The sequence below is a fragment of the Pongo pygmaeus genome, chromosome 3, assembly GCF_028885625.2.
Source record: "Pongo pygmaeus isolate AG05252 chromosome 3, NHGRI_mPonPyg2-v2.0_pri, whole genome shotgun sequence".
In the NCBI taxonomy this organism is placed as follows: Eukaryota; Metazoa; Chordata; class Mammalia; order Primates; family Hominidae; genus Pongo; species Pongo pygmaeus.
The window spans coordinates 162,858,532-162,879,840 of NC_072376.2; the positions used below are offsets into that span (position 1 = coordinate 162,858,532).

At 36.4% G+C, this 21,309-nt stretch overlaps 1 non-coding gene across 1 annotated transcript; it reads left to right on the forward strand.

The window, feature by feature from the left end:
- Positions 1 to 1,367: 1,367 nt before the first annotated feature.
- On the forward strand, positions 1,368 to 1,475 carry LOC129035890 (U6 spliceosomal RNA). Its single transcript, XR_008502384.1, has one exon. It is a non-coding gene; the product is annotated as a U6 spliceosomal RNA (small nuclear RNA).
- Positions 1,476 to 21,309: the final 19,834 nt, after the last annotated feature.

The following is a 21,309-nucleotide window of genomic DNA, read 5'->3' on the forward strand; positions in this document are numbered from 1 at the left end:
GTACTCAAAATAAATCCCATCCATCATCACTCATTTTAATACTCTAGTATTCCGTGTTAAGGTTGGTGAGTACTTACAGGTTTAAGAGGAGCTGAGTGAAAAGAGAAATTTGAGTTTAGAAATACAGTAGCTTCTGCTTATACTCAGTTTTGCTTTCCACAGTTTCAGTTACCCACAGTCAACTGCAATCCTAAAAGATTATATTGAAAACTCCAGAAATAAACAATTCATAAGTTTTAAATTGATAGCTATTCTAAGTAACATGATGAAATCACAAGCTGTCCTGTTCCATACCACCTGGGACAGGAGTCATCTCTTTGTCCAGTGTATCCATGCTGTAGAGGCCACCCACCCACGAGGCAATCAGCAGCTCTCTCTGTTATCAGATCAACTGTTGCAGTATCTGAATGCTTGTGTTCATGTAACCTTTATTTTAATTAATAATGTCCCCAAAGCACAAGAGTAGTGGTGGTAGGATGTTGTTATTGTTGTTCTATTTTATTATTAGCTATTGTTAATCTCTCAATGTGCCTAATTTATAAATCAAACTTTATCATAGGTATGTACGTATAGAAAAAAAAAATGTATATATGGGATTTGGTACTATCCATGATTTTAGGCATTCACTGGGGGTCTTGAAACATATCACCATGGAAAAGAGGAAACTGTTATAGCCAGTTAGTATCTGCTGCACAGAGGAAGCCTATTAAACACACTTCTAATATTCTGTCATCTTGAACTTTTATAGGTCCCTGGATTTAATGATTAAGATTTTGCCACACTGAAAATTGTGGCAACGGTTGTAACAATTTCAAATTAAATTAGTGCAAACATATTAAAGAGAATTGAGAAGAGAGCTAACTAGCTAATGAATAATTTTATGAAGTGTCAAAAGCAGCTGACAAGAAAATAGTAATATTAATTAATACCAACTGGCTTCTTATAACATATCTAGCAGCCCCTCTTGGGATACGTGATTACTGGGTCACAGTCCACAGATTCACGTGGCATGGAGTGAGTCCTGCATCTCTCAACATTCTGGACTGTGAAGAACCCTCAGATGGAGCAATGAGCTCACTCAGCGTAAATCGTGCCAAGCCTTGGGTAACTCCCCCATCCTGTATTCTCTGGAGAGATGCCACCTCCCAAAAACTGTGGAGTGTAACACATTAATGTCTCAGAAGGTGGGAGGTGGAGGGGGGGTGTAGATTTTCTCTGTTAAAATGTTAATACAATTATATGAGTTTAAATGTTTAAAGGAAGATAATTAGGATTTTTCAGGGCAAGTTGATACTTTTCTTTTTCTCTCAATAACTTCTGTAACTAATTGCAAAAGTAATGCCCACTTGGAGGTGATAGAAAAAGAAGTGCTTGCTTCAGCAGCACATATACTAAAATTTTAACAGTACAGAGAAGAATTAGCATGGCCCCTGCACATAGATAACATGAAAATTCGTGAAGCATTCCATTTTTTTAATTAAAAAATAAATCAAGGAAAAACCCAAAGAAATGAAATTAAATTCACCAATAATCCCCTCCATTCTGATACGACCACTATAACAATTTATTATGAATTTGGCAATGTGGAAGTTGAATCAGGACTATGATGACAAGACTCGGGGCAAGAGGAAAACTTTGGCTAAGCCAGAAACACAATGATGCTCGGGGCAAGAAGAAAAGGGGTTTAAAAAAATTTTAAAGAAACCTATAAACATTAAGGATTATTTTGGTGAAAACTAGGTAGAACATTGTGAGGGAGGTGCACATCCTCATTGTCACACTAGACCAGCTCACAGGGGCAGAAGCTGAGATTCACCTTTGTAACTTAGCACCTAGCACACCTGGAAGGAAGAAAGGAACTCCTTGCTATCATTCACCCCAATCAGGCTCTCAGGCAGAACTCACCTGAGTGAGAAACAGCTTGATTTTACATCAATGAAGCAGAGTCCTTGGGATTTGTCCATTTAAGATTCATATTCTACACCTTTTTTTGCTTTCTCAGTCCAGAACATCTTAATACATAACACGTCTGTCCTCAAAGCAGTCCTGTAGTCCTTCCACTCTCAGGTTCAGATGACGTCTCTCCCTTTGAGGTATTGCCCAGAGCCCGCCCAGAAGTTGAATGTTATGTACATCAAATACTTCCTATTTTAAGTCAGAAAATCACAAGCATAGTCCACGGTTGGGGAATATTTGTTCAGCTATTTTCCCACAACATAGTAGCATGCAGAGAGAAACAGCTAATGGTGGTCAATTTCAGCTCAGTTCACTGCAACAAATATTGATTATGTGTTGTGTGTCAGCAATGGTCCTAGGTATGAGTACATAACAATAAAGACATTCTCCCATCTTGAAAATCTCACAGTCTGTAGAGGGGAGACAGACACAGAAATTATTTTTGTACAATTGTTAAGTACAAGTGTCTCTGGTACATGAAAGAAAGAAGGATACTGTATTCCCTTCAATTAACTTTCCTCTACTCATAAAACTTACCCCTCAGTTTGTTTGTTTTGGGGTTTTGAATTACTTTTCATTCATTAAGCACCTATTACATATGGCTGCCATTGTATTAAGTGCTTTGTAGATAGTGTCTCAACTCTAACAACCCTGTGAAATGAACATTACTTTCCATATATTTTAAGCTTTATTGAGGCATAATTGGCAAATTTAAAAATTGTATCTATTCAAGGTGTACACTGATGTTTTGATACACATATACCTTGTGAAATGATTACCACAAGCAAGTAATATATCCATCACCTCATGTAATTACTTTTGTGTGTGTGTAGTGAGAAGACTTAAGATCTACTCTTTTAGCAAATTTCAAGTATACGATACATTATTATTAACTATAGTCACCATGGTGTACATTAGGTCTCTAGTACTTACTCATCATAGAACTGTCCATTTGAAGCCTTTGACCAACATCTCCCCATTTCCCCTACCCCCAGGTCCCTAGTAACCACTGTTCGTTCTCTGCTTCTATGTATTCAACTTTTTTAGATTCCACATATAAATGAGGTCATGCAGTATTTTTTTTTCTGTCTGGCTTATTTCACTTAGCATAATATCTCCCAAATTCATCTATGTTGTCGAAGATGGCAGAATCTCCTTTTTTTTTAAGGTTGAATAATATCACTATATATATATTGGTTTCAAATCTTGGCCATTGTGACCAAAGCTGCAATGAACTTGGGACAACAGATAGCTTTTCAAGGTACTGATTTCATTTTCTTTGGATATATGCCCAGAAGAGGGATTGCTGGATCATATAGTAGTTCTGTTTTTAATTTTTGAGGAATCTCCACACTATTTTCCACAATAGTTGTACCAATTTACATTCCCACCAACAGTATACTAGGGTTCCCTTTTGCTCACATCCTCCCCAGCACTTGCTATCTTTCATCTTTTCATAATAACCATCCTAACAGGTGTGAGGGATATCTCACCATGGTTTTGACTTACATTTCCCTGATGATTAGCAATGCTGAGTACCTTTTCATATAGCTGTTGGCTATTTTTGTGTCTTCTTTGGAAAAATGTCTATTTGAGACCTTTACCCATGTTTTAATCAGGTTATTTGGCTTTTTGCTATTGAGTTGTTTGAGTTCCTTATATATTTTGGATGTTAATACCTTATCAGTAATGTGGTTTACAAATATTTTCTCCCAATCTGTCAGTTGCCTTTGCATTTTGTTGATTGTTTTCTTTGCTGTGCAAAGCTTTTCAGTTTGATATAGTTCCATTTGTTTATTTTTGCTTTTGTTGCCTGTATGATGACCAAATTACATTCCAAAGCCAATGTCAAGGAGCCTTTCCCCTATGTTTCCTTCTAGAAGTTTTATGGTTTCAAGTCTTACTTGAATCTATTTGGAGTTGATTTTTGTGTGTGGCATAAGATAAAGGTCCAATTTTATGATTTTGCATGTGACCATCCAGTTTTCCCAACATCATTTACTGAAGAGACTATCTTTTCTCCATTATATATTCTTGGTGCTCTTGTTGAAAATTAGTTGACTATATATTCCTGGGCCTATTTCTGGGCTTTTAATTCTGTTCCATTGGTTTACGTGTCTGTTTTTAGGCCAGTATCAAACTGTTTTGGTTACTATACATGCAGTAATATAATTTGAAATCCGGAAGTATGGTGTTTCCAACTTTGTATTTCTTTCTCAAGATTGGCTATTTAGGATGTTTTGTGGTTCTGTATGAAATTTAGAATCTTCAGGATCTTTTGTGGTTCTATATGAATTGTTTTTTCCATCTCTATGAAAAAATGCCATTGAAATTTGATAAAGACTGCATTGAATTTATACATTGCTTTGAATAGTGTAAACATTTTAACAATATTAATTCTTCCAATCCATGAACACAGGATATCTTTCTATTTATTTCTGTCTTCTTCAATTTCTTTCATTAGCGTGTTATAGTTTTCAGTGTATAGATGCTATGGTGTAAATGTGATATTCTCTCCAAAATTCGTGTTGAAACTGAATCTCCATTGTGGTTATATTAAGAATTGAGGCCTTTAGGGAAATGATTAAGTCATGAGGGCTCTGACCTTATAAATAGATTAATGTCCTTATAAAAGAAGCTTCAGAGAGTGTTCACCTCTCTTACTCTTCCATCTTCCACCATGTGAGAGTGTCAATGTGAGAAGACGCTATCAATGAAAAAGGCCCTCACTAGATACTGAACCAGCTGGTTCCTTGACCTTGGAAAAGTAGATTTCTCCATGAGACAAATCTTTGCTTGGTGCAGCCCATGCCACAGCTTTCACCAATTAGAGTAGGGTGCCTGAGGCTTTTCATTCTTTATAAATTACTAAGTCTCAGGTATTTTGTTACAGTAGTACAAATGGACTAAGACAACAAATCTGTCACCTCTTTGGTTACGTTAATAAAATTAGAAAGGAAAGAAGAGACATTACAATGGATGCCTCAGTAATAAAAATTTTAAAAGGTCACAAGGGACTATTATGAACAATTATATGCCAATATATTGTATAAGTGAAAATGGATAAATCTGTGGAAATATACAACCTATCAAGACTAAATCAAAAAGAAATAGAAATTCTGAACAGATTAATAACTAATAAGGAGACTGAAATAGTAATCAATGTCCTCTCAACAAATAGAAGCCAAGGACCAGATAGCTTCATCACTGAATTCCACCAAACATTCAAAGAAAAATTAACACCAATTCTTTTCAAACCGTTCAAAAAATAGAAGTAAAAGGAATATTTCTAACTCATTTCATGAGGCCAGCATCATCCTGATACCAAACCAAACAAAGATACCACAAGAAAAGTAGACTATAGACCAGTATCTTTGAAGAGCATAGATGTAAAACTCCTCAGTAAAATATCAGCAAACTGAATTCAACAACATATCAAGAGCATTATACATTATGACAAAGGGCGGTTTATCCCCAGAATGCTAGGCTGGTTTAACATACACAAATCAATCACTGTCATATACCACAGTAACAGAATGAAGGATAAAAATCAACCCAAATGTCCAACAATGATAGACTGGATTAAGAAAATGTGGCACATATACACCATGGAATACTATGCAGCCATAAAAAATGATGAGTTCATGTCCTTTGTAGGGACATGGATGAAGCTGGAAACCATCATTCTCAGCAAACTATCACAAGGACAAAAAACCAAACACCGCATGTTCTCACTTATAGGTGGGAATTGAACAATGAGAACACATGGACACAGGAAGGGGAACATCACACACTGGGGCCTGTTGTGGGGTGGGGGGAGGGGGGAGGGATAGCATTAGGAGATATACCTAATGCTAAATGACAAGTTAATGGGTGCAACACACCAACATGGCACATGTATACATATGTAACAAACCTGCACATTGTGCACATGTACCCTAAAACTTAAAGTATAATAAAAAATAAAAATAAAAAAATAAAGCAGAGGGAATAAATTGAACCCCAAATAAAAAAAAAATCACAATCATCTCAATAGATGTGGAAAAATCATTTGACAAATTCAACATCCTTTCATGATAAAAACTCTCAACAAAATAGGTATAGAAGGAAATTCCCTCACACAATAAAAGCTATTTATGAAAAGTCCACAGCTAACAGTATAATCAATGGGAAAAAATTGAAAGCTTTTCCTCTAAGATCTGGTATAAAGCAAGGATCCCAACTATTGCCACTTATATTCAACATAGTACTTGAAGTCTCCACCAGAGCAATCGGTTAAGAAAAAGAAATAAAAGGCATCTGATTTAGATATCAGAAAGGAAGTAGTAAAACTATTCCTGTTCACAGATGACATGATCCTATATGTAGAAAACCCTAAGAGCTCCAAAAAAAAAACTGTTACAACTAGTAAAGTTGAAGTATAGAAAATCAATATTCAAAAAAGTGAGGTTTAAATTTAACAACATTCTGCAGCTGGTAAAGTTGCGGTATACAAAATCAACATTTAAAAAAATTATATCACTGGTCATTAGAGAAATGTAAATAAAAATTGCAATGAGATACCATCTTTCATCCAATTAGAATGACTATATTAAAAAATCAAAAATAACAGATGCTGGCAAGGTTGTAGAAGAAAAGGGAATGCTTATACACTGCTGGTGGGAATGTAAATTAGTTCAATCATTGTGGAAAGCAGTGTAATGATTCTTCAAAGAACTAAAAACGGAAATACCATTCAACCCAGCAATCCCATTACTGGGTATATACCCAAATGAATATAAATCATTCTATCATAAAGACACATGCACGTGTATGTTCATTGCAGCTCTATTCACAACAGCAAAGACATAGAATCAACATAAATGCCTATCAATGTTAGACTGGATAAAGAAAATGTGGTACATATACACCATGGAATACTATGCAGCCATAAAAAAGAGTGAGATTGTGTCCTTTGCAGGGACATGGATGAAGCTGGAGGCCATTATCTATAGCAAACTAATGCAGGAACAGAAAGACAAATACAGAATGTTCTCACTTACAAGTGGAAGCTAAATGATGAGAACACATGGCCACATTGAAGGGAAAAACACACACTGGGACCTACCTTATGGTGGAGGGTGGGAGGAAGGAGAAGATTAAAAAATAAATAAATAATGGATACTAGGCTTAGTACTTGGGTGATGAAATAATCTGTACAAAAAACTCCCATCACACAAATTCACCTATGTAACAGACTTAAACATGTACCTGTGAACAAAATAAAAATTAAAAATTTCACACCTGTAATCCCAGCATTTTAGGAGGCCGAGTTGGGTGGATCACAAGATCAGGAGTTCAAGACCAGCCTGGCCAATATGGTGAAACCCTGTCTCTACTAAAAATACAAAAATTAGCCAGGCATGGTGGCAGGAGCCTGTAGTCCCAGGTACTCAGGAAGCTGAGGCAGGAGAATCCCTTGAACCCGGGAGGCAGAGGTTGCAGTGAGCCAAGATCACGCCACTGCACTCCAGCCTGGGCAACAAAGCAAGACTCCATCTCAAATAAATAAATAAATAAAAATAATAAAAAATTTTAAAAACAGTTGCATTTCTTTACACTAATAACTATCTAAAAAGAAAATTAAGAAAATAAATCCATTTACAATAATAGCATAGAAAAAAATAAAATACTTTTAATATCTTACAGATATAAAAGCTAAAACTCATAGATTAGAAAATTTGCCCCAAATCACAAAATTAGTAAAATGACAAAGCCATAAGTTTGCATCAGAATGCAATATTACAGTCTTCAAACAATCTTACTTTTTTCGTGATTGTACTTACCTGGGCCCACTGAAGTTCTCACAGCTAACTCAGTATCATGCATTCCATCTCTTAATATCCAACCATGTTACAAAGCTAGTTTAACTTTGGAGGTATCAAAATCAAATAATTACAGAAGAAAAGTTTGCCACTCTGCTTTGGTCATATAATCTCTTTTAAGCAATAATTTCCAAAGATTTACCATTGCCTTTCAGAAAGATTTCCATCCAAAGCAAAAACCCTGGCATTCAAGGCCTTGTTGTATGTAATCTGTTCCACTTCCACTGTAAAGCCTATCTTTACAAAGCCTGTTTTGAACCATCTTCCTCCTTAGGTAAAATCATTTATCAGGAGTGTCTCATTTACCATATACTACCCAATAAAAATAAATCTCCAATATATGAACATTCGAATTACTGATGGCAATATAGAGGAATAATTTTATTTGATAATGTTACAAAAAAATGCAATAATACATGTGAGGTGCTTAGAAGAAGACCAGGCAAAAAGCGAAAGGCCAATTTTATTGTCATTTAAAAACTGGAACTACAGAATGAATTGTTTCCTTTATATTTTAGACTTGCTGCTCTCACTCATTCTCTGGGCTTCTTCCTGTTCTGCAATGTTTGGAAAACATTTCCATTTTGGTTGAGAAGTAATTTGGACATTTTTCTCTAGCCTGTCTGAACTGATAACCTCCAGCTGTGTTGCTAAGCAGAGTCTGTGGATGCTCATGAAGTTATCTATAAAAGAGAGCAATTCACCATCAAATGAATTTGTACTTCCTTAGACGTTCAAGTCTTTTTCTCTTTTTGCTTATCTGCGCCATCTCTTGGGTTTCTCTTTACACTAGAGTTTACTTTTTCATGAACACAGACACAAAATACAGTTAATAGATTTATTTTGATAGAGAAAAAACATTTTTTCCAACTGAATGTTCAAAAAATAAATTTTGAGAAAAACGGTTTCACACAAAACATGGATATACACTAAAAGGTTAAGAATAGTAATCTCTTGGTGATAGAAACATGATATTTTAATTTTGCTCATCTGTACTTTCTAATTTTCTACAATGCAGATATATGGCTTTTATAAAAATTTTTTAAAAAACCACAACTCTGGATCAGCTCAAAATTATGGCAGTTGTACTGTTATTGTCTTATTCAAATAAAAACTTGATATAATTTGAACTTCATCTAAGAGGAAGAAACCTAAAAGTTCTTTAGTCTGGATGCAGAATACAACAAAACTGAATTCCCAATAAAGTCTAATTATTTTTCTCTTAAATTATTAAATATATATGCTAGCCATGAAAAATAGCAAGTACTTTTGTCATTTTAGACTTATTTTAATTTTAGTCCTATGGGTAGAGTCAATGCTCGCTGTCAGTTCTATTTATTGGAGGTTCTCTATTCATCTCTTTCCATTGCTGTTTGTTCTCTAACATCATCTTTCAGAAGGGCTTAGGGGGAAATGTATTCTTTGACTTTTTAGAAGTGCAAATTTTTCCCATATTTTTGTATTTGAGGCTTATTTGGTTGGGGATTAAATCCTTGGGTTACTGTGAAATAATAAGACATATAATATATGTAACTGCCCCCAGCCCCTGGTCCAGAGCTCCTAAAATCCTTGCATTTTCCTGAGTGATAGGGGTGCTAGGAGAAACTTTTGTTCTAATATTTGATCTTTGACTCTGGTTCCTGACAATGAGCTCCTAAATCCCTTGAAATTTACTGGGTAATAAGAGCATATTTTGTTCTAATGAGGTGACTTTTGCTGGGCTCCTAAAGGGGGCTGGTCACCAGGATGACCAAGCCATGATTGGAAGCTTGGAGATTTCAGCCTCACCCCTCATTCTCTAGAGCAGACAGAGTGCCTGAAAATGGAGTTAATAAACCTCCATAAAAGACCTTGAACTATAAGGTTGGGAGAGCTTCTGGACTGGTGAATGCATCATGTGCTGGAAGGGTGGCACAACCACGTAAATGGGCACAGAAGCTTCTGTGTTCAGTCCTTCCAGAGCTTGCCTTGTGCCTCTCTTTATCTGTATTCTTTATTATATCCTTTATTGATAAACTGGTAAATGTAAGTAAAGTGTTTCCCTGAGTTCTGTGAGCAGTCCTAGCCAATTATTCAAACTGAGTTGAAGGTCATGAGAACCCTGATTTATAAATGGTAGGTCCGAAATATAGGTCACAGCCTGGAACTTGTGATTGGAATTTGAAGTAGGGGAGAGTCTTCTGTGACTGAACCCCCTTAACCTGTGGGATCTGGGGCTACCTCCAGGCAGACAGTGTCAGAATTGAATTGAATTGAATTAGAAGACAACCCAGCTGGTGTCCACTGGAGAGTTGCTTGGTTTGTGGGGAAAATCCCACACACATCAGGTGTCAGAACTGTTGTGTTGAGTGGTGAGTGAAAGTGGGAAAATAACTTTTCCCCCCGTATCTCAGAGTTACGTTTTCTTTCCTGAAGATTTTTCATGTATTTCCCATTTATGTATTCATGTTAAATGTTGCTGAGGAGAAATCCAAGTTGAACCTGATTTTTTTTTCCCCTTACAGATGGCTTGTTCTTCTCTGCCTCAATGCCTAAAGGATTATTTATCTGAAGTCCTTTCATTTTACTTGGATATGTGTGGTTTTTAAACTTTGTGTGTTAAATTTTCCTACAACAGTGTGTTCTCTTTCACTCTTCAAATCTTTTCATCTTCTTTGATTTGTTCTTTGTTTTTTGACTTACATCTTTAAAAAATCTTAATTTGTTTCTCGTAATTAGAGATACCAAACACCTATGATAGAGCTCCTTTGTCTTTAATATCAGTCATTTTCTCTCTTTTGTTTTATAAAAGTTTTTTCACTTTTCTCATTTCTATCTCATGTGTCCCTTCCTTTGTTTCCAACAGTCTTACTTTCTTGAGTTCATTTCCATCTTTTTCTGGTATCTGACCAACTTTTCTAAACTCTTGTATCTTTGTCTGAATATCTATTTATTAATGCCATCAAGTCCTGGCAATGAATTTTTATTTTATAAATGTCTTCATCGCTTCTTTTTTTTATTATACTTTAAGTTTTAGGGTACATGGGCACAACGTGCAGGTTAGTCACATATGTATACATGTGCCATGTTGGTATGCTGCACCCAGTAATTCGTCATTTAACATTAGGTATATCTCCAAATGCTCTCCCTCCCCCCTCCCCCAACCCCATAACAGGCCCCAGTGTGTGATGTTCCTCTTCCTGTGTCCATGTGTTCTCATTGTTCAATTCCCACCTACGAGTGAGAACATGCGGTGTTTGGTTTTGTGTCCTTGCGATAGTTTGCTGAGAATGATGCCCTACAAAGGACATGAACTCATCATTTTTTATGGCTGCATAGTATTCCATGGTGTATATGTGCCACATTTTCTTAATCCAGTCTATCATTATTGGACATTTGGGTTGGTTCCGAGTCTTTGCTATTGTGAATAGTGCCGCAATAAACATATGTGTGCATGTGTCTTTATAGCAGCATGATTTATAATCCTTTGGGTATATACCCAGTAATGGGATTGCTGGGTCAAATGGTATTTCTAGTTCTAGATCCCTGAGGAATTGCCACACTGACTTCCACAACGGTTGAACTAGTTTACAGTCCCACAAACAGTGTAAAAATGTTCCTATTTCTCCACATCCTCTCCAGCACCTGTTGTTTCCTGACTTTTTAATGATTGCCATTCTAACTGGTGTGAGATGGTATCTCATTGTGGTTTTGATTTGCATTTCTCTGATGGCCAGTGATGATGAGCATTTTTTCATGTGTCTTTTGGCTGCATAAATGTCTTCTTTTGAGAAGTATCTGTTCATATCCTTTGCCTACTTTTTGATGGGGTTGTTTGTTTTTTTCTTGTAAATTTGTTGGAGTTCATTGTAGATTCTGGATATTAGCCCTTTGTCAGATGAGTAGATTGCAAAAATTTTCTCCCATTCTGTAGGTTGCCTCTTCACTCTTAGAGTAGTTTCTTTTGCTGTGCAGAAGCTCTTTAGTTTAATTAGATCCCATTTGTCAATTTTTGCTTTTGTTGCCATTGCTTTTGGTGTTTTAGACATGAAGTCCTTTCCCATGCCTATGTCCTGAATAGTATTGCCTAGGTTTTCTTCTAGGGTTTTTATGGTTTTAGGTCTAACATTTAAGTCTTTAATCCATCTTGAATTAATTTTTGTATAAGGTGTAAGGAAAGGATCCAGTTTCAGCTTTCTACATATGGCTAGCCAGTTTTCCCAGCACCATTTATTAAATAGGGAATCCTTTCCCCATTTCTTGTTTTTGTCAGGTTTGTCAAAGATCAGATGGTTGTAGATATGTGGCATTATTTCTGAGGGCTCTGTTCTGTTCCATTGGTCTATATCTCTGTTTTGGTACCAGTACCATGCTGTTTTGGTTACTGTAGCCTTGTAGTATAGTTTGAAGTCAGGTAGCATGATGCCTCCAGCTTTGTTCTTTTGGCTTAGGATTGACTTGGCAATGTAGGCTCTTTTTTGGTTCCATATGAACTTTAAAGTAGTTTTTTCCAATTCTTTGAAGAAAGTCATTTGTAGCTTGATGGGGATGGCATTGAATCTATAAATTACCTTGGGCAGTATGGCCATTTTCATGATATTGATTCTTCCTTCATTGCTTCTTTAAGATTTTATTGATGTCGTGGAGAGTTTTGGTCACAATTTTCATGGACTTGGTGGCTACATTTATCTGGTAAGCTTTGTGTGTTACTTGTTTTCCCTGTTACTTTAGTATAATAATGCCGATAGCCAAAAGTCAAAAGAGATCATTTAAAGTGAACTTTTCAAGTAATGGATATACAATATACTTAAAGGTAAATACTTAGAAAAAGAATATAAATAACTAAAACCAAATAGTTGGGTAAAAGTAGTCAGAGAATTTAGAAATATACTCATTTTCTCATTGCTTATAGTACGGAGTTGATATATTTACTAAAAAAATGATTAAGAATATTTAATAAAGTTTTAACCAAGTACGAACCCTCCAAATTATCAAAAGAAATAGAAAGCAAAGCAAAGGCAGGTTATTTATGAGTTTTTTAAGTTACAGAAACAGAGTGAAACTTAAGATAATGAACAGAACTAACAAATATATCAGATAAGAAAACTCACTCAAAAATAAAGAGAGGCAGAACTGATTGAACTCAGCAAAATGCTAAGATATAAAAGAAACAACTTTATTTTTTTTGAAAATCCACTTTTATTTCCGTAGTTTGATAATAATTGTTCCTATGAAGCATTTACAAGCTAGACTTTTCACCCATCCCAACACAGAGATGCAGGCAAGCAGTGCTCACCTTGCTGGAAAGAGGCACAGACTTTCTGTAACCTCCTTAAGAGGCTTATAAAATATTTATTCCAATAACCTGGTGGTTAAAACTAAAATTCTTTTTTAATTATTATTATTATACTTTAAGTTTTAGGGTACATGTGCACAATGTGCAGGTTAGTTACATATGTATACATGTGCCATGCTGGTGTGCTGCACCAGTGATTCAAAAAACTTGAAAGTGAAAAATAGTGGGCAAATATGTCAGCGTATATAAACCGTTAGGAAAGAAGCAGTCATGATCTTAATATTCAGAGCCAGCTGAATTCAAGGCCAAAATATTTAACCAAAACAAAGATATTTTATCAGAATAAAAAACATGACACACAACGGATATCTAAAAGTAACAAATACCTATGCACCTAATAACCAGTCAACAACATTTATGAAGCAAAAATACAAGGTACTTCAAGAAGAAATATACAGAAATATATTAATGGTAGTAGTTTTTATTCATTTTTTCCAGCTTATGAATGCTCAAACAAAAATAAATAAGAATTTGGGGAAAAAATGCCTAATAAAATAGATATATATGCTATTTTTTAAAAACCACTTTTATACTCTGGAAACAGATGATAAACTTTTTTTCCAAATATCTATGGACCAATCATATTATTTAAAAAAAAATCCTATAATAGCCCTCCCAAAAAAATGCTAAATTCTGAAGGAAAAAATAAGTAAAAATAATATTTTCTGATATGAAAGACTGTAGACTAAAAAGACAACAGTGTGGTCCTGGCATACAAACAGAACAGAAAATGAAATAGAATACATCCAAAAATAGACCCAGTACATACAAAAATTAACAAAGTGGCATTTCAGAAGTGTGGATGACAATGAATTACTTTATAAATACTGTTGGAACAAGTAGATAGCCATCTAGAAAATTAATAAAATTGGATCTTGTGGCACAGACTATGAAATATCCCTCAATATTCATTCTCTGCTTCTTTTTTTGTCACAGAATTCCTGATCTTTAGCTGGATACATAGTTTCATTTCCCTGATTCCCTGACTGTTCACTGTGGCCTCGTGACTTAAGTACTAGCCAATAAGGATGAATATAGAATTGATATACAGCTTTCAATAAGTGTTTTTAAAGGGAAAGGATGTGGCTTTTTTCATCCTTTCCTCCTTCCTGCTGGAATCCATAAGTCTTGGATGGCACTCCAACAGCCATCTTGGACCATAAAGTGACCTTGGAAATAGAAGTTTCTGATAGTGAAGTAATGAAATGGAAAGAGCAGAAATCCTTCATCATGAAATATCACACAAGCTCTGAATCTGCATGAGAGAGACACAGAAACTTCAGTCTTATCCATATCTCATCACTTTAATTATCATTCTTAGCTGAACTTAACCAGTAGAGTTCCTTTTGTCCCAGTATCATATCTTACACCAAAAAAAACTCCAGAAGTCTTAAATATTTAAATGTTAAAAACAAAACAAAAACTATAAATGTATGAAAACATGAGAGAAATATTTTTATAATTTTGAGGTAAGAAGGCCTTTCTCAATATAATACAAAACTAGACAACATAAAATGAAAGGTTGATAAATTCAACTACATAAAAATTCTACGTGAAAAAAAAACACCATCACAAGGTTAAAAGAAAACAACAAATTGGATAAAATATTTGCAACATATTTTGCATTACACTAGGGCTAAATGCCACTAGCTCTGTTGAAAAACTGGCAATGATTATGAACAGACTGTTTCTAGAAAAGAAATGTGGAGAAATGACTTACGACCTCCAAAACTATAATTTAATAAGTTTGTGTTGTTTTAAGACATTTAAAAAACAGGAAATGTGAATAAGTCTTAAATATATGAAAAGATGCTCAGTCTTACTCATAATAACAGAAATACAAATTAAAGTTACTAAGAGGTAGCATTTTCTACCTATTAGATTGATAAGAATCAAAAACTTGGCAATACCTAAGAACATGTTTTCTCAAAAGCTTGCCCAAAGAATATATTATCAGTGTAAATTGATACAACATACTGACAGAAATTTGACAATATATATGAAAAGCACAAGCATACATAGTTTTTGACCTAGGAATTCCAGTTCCAGATATTTATTCTACAATACATACGAATATTTGCCAAATTATTTATGCACAAGGATATACATCATTGCATTATTTGGAAAGATTGGAAAGGACCTAAATGTCCATCAACAGGAGCTGCTTAAATAAAATATAGTATATTTACACAATGGAATTCTATGTAACTGTTAAAAGGAGCTTTCTATATACTAATTTGGAATAAAAAGATATATTGTTAAGTGAAGGAGTGCAGAAAAATATGTGTATTATAATTCTTTTTGGGTTTGCAGAAGCAGAGAAATATATATATACACATACATACATATGCTTGCTTATGTAATGAATATCTTTCTAAACATATATAAGAAACTCATAACAAAGGTTGCCTACAAGGAGGAGAAGCTGGCCAGGAGAGAGGAAGTAAAGGAAATGTACTCTTAGTATTCATGACGCTGTGCATATTTTTAATGCTGTAATATGTTTATATATTACCTATTCAAATTAATCATTTAATTAGATTTAAATACAATAGAATAAAAATGAATGGCTCACAAAATGAAAAAGATAAAAATTCTAGTTTATAATCTCCAATTAAATGTGTCATCCTGGGCTAACATTAATGTTTGAAAAGATATGTAGGCTTTCAATTTCAGGTAACATTCCAGATAAAAAGTTGAAAGATTTCAATTAGCTAGCTCTATAAAATGCATTGTTGCAACAACAAACCTAATGTTAAAATAATTTATTTATAATTGAAACTTAAAAAATAATAATTCAAACTTGAAAAAGGGACAATGTTTATTTCACAGTGTAAAAACAACAGTTACAGCAATCCCAAATAGCCTCAGTGTTCTGCCATTAAAAAAAAATTAGTATGGAAGGCCAAAGCAGGCAGATTGCTTGATCCTAGAAGTTTGAGACCAGCCTGAGCAACATAGTGAGACCCTGTCTCTACAAAAAAATACAAAAATTAGCCAGGTGTGGTGGCACACACCTGTAGTCCCAGCTACTCGGGAGGCTGAGGTGGGAAAATGGCTTGATCCTGGGATGCGGAGGTTGCAGTGAGCTGAGATCGCACCACTGCACTCCAGCCTGGGTGACAGAATGAGACCCTGTCTCAAAATGAAATGAAAAGAAAATTGGTAAATTCAATAAGAATAGAGTCTTTGTCTTGTTCCCTGTCATCCCCAGAGGCTGTGACAGAACCAGACACAGTATAAGGGCACAAAAGTATTCTGAGTAAATTAAATATGTAAATTGAATTGTATCTAAAAGAAACAACAAAAAACATAATGTTATAATGTATCACTGAAATTCTTTGTAAATTCGGCTGTGTTTTAACAAATACTAATCCAAATTTCTGCTGTTCTGATTTTCACAACGTCTAGGGTCTCACTGACTTTTTACCTGGCACATTTACTGTACTGTTAGCTCTGGAGAACAGACTGTAAGGTTTACAATTTATGGGCAAATTTTCATATTGTGGCACTTTCTCTCTCTTCACACACACGCACGTGCACACACACATGCACACACACATGCTCACATGCTTCTCACTTTTACTGTTGTCAGGCTGCTCACTTCTCATACCAGCTGCTCCTCCCACCTGCTCCCTCCAAACATAATGTAAAGCTTCCATCTGATGCACAGAAGGGACACCAACAAAGATAAGAGTAAGTTTCTGAGGCTGGTTCTATTCTCCATTGAGGCAGAGGGTGTTGAAAGAGCTCAAAAACTAGGTAGCAGGAAGATAATGTGGTTTCAGTCTAGACACAAAAATAGAAACACTTTGGCACCAATCAAAGTAAAGGAAATTGTCCTTTTAGGGAAGGACTTTTCCTTCTAGATGACGTTCAAAATCCCAAGTCCCTTGCTAAGAATGAAGGGCATTTAGTGATAAAGATTTAGTCTCTTCTGAGAAAGTCATGGAATTTCTGATAAGAATTTCCATGTCTTGATTTCCAACTAGTGGTGGGGTTTAGTAAGGTCATTTTAGGTGTATTTCTCATCACATAAATTGATTAAAGAATTTGGGCACTCTGAGTTCCTGGAAGAATATCCTGAATGTAGATTTTTTTTTTTTAGTAAAACTTTCTAAAGTGGTTCATAATAAATAGTTTCATTAAGTCTTGCAATTGGGAATATGGAATTGAATAACCAACCCATGTATTATTTTTAATTGTCTAATTAAGATGAGCTCAGCTGGGCATGGTGGCTTACACCTGTAATCCCAGCATTTGGGGAGGCTGAAGGCAGAGGATCATGTGAGGCCAAGAGTTTGAGGTCAGCCCGGGCAACATAGTGAGACTGTCTCTACAAAAAAATTATTTTTTAATTAGCCAGGCATGCTGGAGTGTGCCTGTAGTCCTACCTACTCTGGAGGCTGAGACAGGAGGATCACTTGAGAACAAGATGAGGCTTCAGTGAGCCATGATTGTGCCACGGCACTCAAGCCTGGGTGACAGAGAGAAATCTTGTCTCCAATATAAATAAATAAGAATAAAAAATTTAAGATGAGCTTAATTAAAATTACGTTAAAATCTGGTTTTTATTTTTCTTTTTATGAAAGTACAGCTTATTTTTGTTCATTTAAATTTTTTTTTTAATTTTAATTGGAATGCATCTGCTATGAGAATCTAATCCAGTCAAGTCAGTCACAATGTCACAGGAGCCATTGCTAAGAAGGAAAGCAGCAGGAGTTGGGAGAAATCAGGTCAAACAGCAAAAACCAGAGGCAAAACCATGGTGGAGAATCAGGGTGACATGGAGCAAACGTAACAGTCACTACAAAACAGAAGCCTAGGACCCAGCCAAACCAAGATAATAATGTGAAAAGGATTAGAGGAGACAAAGTGAGTACAAGCAGAGAGGTTTTTGTTCAAGTGCAGCACTGCTGAGGGGAGGAAAAGGAACTACCAATTGTAGAGCCAAGCCTGACTCCATTTGCACCTTATCCAACACATATTAATTGATACTGTTTTCTGTACAAACACTATGCTGAGTACTGGGGTAAAGAGAACAGTCTCTAACTTCATGGAGCTTATATTATGGCAGGGAGCAGGGAGTGGGGAGCAGATCAAATAAATAAATAACCTGATTAGGAAGTAAGCAAATACCACATTTAAGATTATGATAGAGCTATGAAGGAAGCAGGCAGGATGCTGAGAGGCAGAACAGGGAGAGAGGACCTATTTTAGAAAGCACAGTCATGGAAGGCTGAGAAGGAGCCAGGCACAAAGAAAAGTGAAGGAAGAGCTTTTTATACAAAGGGCACAGCAAGTACAAAGATCCAGAGGCAAGAAAAACTCAACCTATTCAAAGAACTGCAAGAGAATCCATGTGGCTGCAAACTGGTTCTCCTGAGGTGGCTCCCAACACCCATCACAACTTATCCCACAGCTCACAACCCTCTTGAAATCATAGCTTTACTGTAGTGTCTAAATTATTCCTCCTCTTTCATTTCTCTTTAGAAATATTGTCTAAATCATACCCTCAAGCTAGTGATAAATAGGAAGAAATTTTCTTCACATTGTTTTTTGTTTTGTGTTCGTATAATGAGACAGTACAAATACAAAAAAAACTAGGAAATTGTTTAATCGATGAATATGCATTTGTATGTGTGTCTACAAAAGCCCACCCACCTGACTTAGAATCACTGACCCTTACTTGTTCATGAGGTTACCATGGCACCCATCTTTTCGGAGCACACATCTTATATCCACATCTAGCTGTGCTGGCCCCGCTAGGTCTCAGTGGGGAGAAGTCTCTTTAGAGAGCTACAGCTAGAGAGAGTCAGTAGGTGATCTAGACCTGATGAGAGAACAAAATATGCAAGATTAAATGAATCATGCAGTCTGAAGTCAATTTCCTGCCTTGTATTTGTTGGTGGTAATGTTAATACAGTATTTTAAAAATAAGTTTTTTATATATGAAAAAGGTTTGATTTTTGGTCCACAAGCTAGTAATACAAAAAAAGTCACATTTCTTTATTTCCTTTCTATAAACCTAAATAAAACTCAATCTCCATCCCAGCAGGTGGTGGGAAATTCAATTTTAATCATTATGAGGTTTTGTTTCTTCCTACTCACTGCCACCTCCAACTCAAGGTCATGCAAAGGTCTCCTTTTAGAGAGGTAAAAATGACATTATCTGAAGGCTCTAGAACCAGACCACCTAGATTTGCATCCTGGTCCTGCCACTTACTAGTGTGAGATGTTGGGTAACTTAATTAACCTATCTGATGACTAATGGAGATATGATAGTAACTACTTCATAGAGTTTTTAGACAATAGATGAGTTAATATATATAAGTGTCTTAGAATGATGTCTGGCACTTAGCTGTGCAGCAAATATCTATCACCATCATTGTCATCATTTTCACATGATGTGAAAGTATCTAAGATATTTCTCCAGCTGCTGGTTCACTCTGGTTATCAGAGAGGCCTAGTCTCCCAACCCAAAGGATTTTCTCATATTTCAAGGTCCTGCTGCTTCTGCCTGGAAGCTCCTAAGCCTCTGAGGTGTTGTCCCCACTCCAGGACAACACCTTGGAATGACCCATAGGCCCCCACCAACATTCCAACTATTTCCCAAGAATCTCTTTGCAAGCATCTCCCCCATTTTCCTCTCTTAGGACCACTGAAAGCTTCCCCTCCCTCTCAGAACACCCAGCAAAATGTCTTCAGTGAGCTTAGACGTCACAACAAAACTCAACTTCAGAAACTAATAGAAGCTCCAAGCAATTTTTGCTGCTAGAAAAAGGCTGGTTACCTGCTGTGTGGGGAGGAGTCAGGGGAATGGAATCACACAGAGAGAATAAATACAAATCTTTATTTTCTTGCCACACTGATTCTGTCATACTTGCTTAGGCTGACACATGCTCCAAACGACTGTAAATATTATACAACCAACAGCAGTTTCACAAGTGAAAACGAATCTGTCTTTGGTAATGGCTGATTGTTCCTGCCTGTTTCAGGTGGTGCTCCAGGATAGAAGAGCCAAAGGACTGTGACAGAAAGCACAGGAGCCCTACTAGGTTTCATTTTTAAAAGAGGGAGAGAGGCCGGGCATGGTGGCTCACGCCTATAATCCCAGCAATTTGGGAGGCCAAGGTGGGTGAATCACTTGAGGTCAGGAGTTCAAGACCAGCCTGGCCAACATGCTAAAACCCCATCTCTACCAAAAAATACAAAAATTAGCCAGTCGTGGTGACAGGCACCTGTAGTCCCAGCTATTTGGGAGACTGAGGCAAAAGAATTGCTTGAACCTGGGAGGCAGAGGTTGCAATGAGCCGAGATCATCACTGCCCTCCAACTTGGGCAACAGAGTGAGACCCTGTCTCAAAATAAAAACAAAAATAAATAAAAGAAAGAGAAAGAGAATTTGGGAAGCCCCAAATGACTGGGCAGTGTGGTTTGCAACCTCCACTTGAATTTGAGGGCCATTAGAGTTTGGAGATTCACCCACATTCAAAACAAATCCTGAAACAACTGCAGTATAAATGATACCGAGAAAAGCAAACTAGGACGGAGACACAGGGACGGGAGTACTTAGCAGGTACAGAGGAGCTGTGACAACAGTGAGCTGAGGACCAGTTAAGGGAGAGGAGAAATAAGTACTGGAGATTCAGGCAGGGAGCCAGAGAGGATGGTTGTCCTTGATGCATTTGGGCAGCAGAGGCAAGCAGGAAGTCCACTCATGGCGGGAGCAGAGCAAGCGAAAGCCGTGAGGGGGAAAGAAGGAGACACAAATCCCAAACAATGACTGGAACCTAGATTGCTCCACCTCGTTCTTTGACACTTTGCTCATCTTTTGTTGACACTCATACTAGACCTCACTTTGATTTTTTCCATATGATTATCTCTAGCTTTGTTTCTGACTGTGCTATCTGAGTTGCTTTCCAGGCCCACACTTCTTTCATCTGTTGGGGAAGGCAAGGAAGGGAGAACTCTGAGAAGAAAACTTATTTATTCAGTAAGAGGACCACTGACCCCTTCCATGGCTTTTGATCACTTGAATTTGTCAGTCCTTCTCTGAGCCTGGGCAGAATTCCAGCTGAGAGGGACATAGGGTTGAAAGAGAGGGGTCACCTGTCCTTTCTCCCCATCCTAGGTGTCTTTACTCCCGATGAC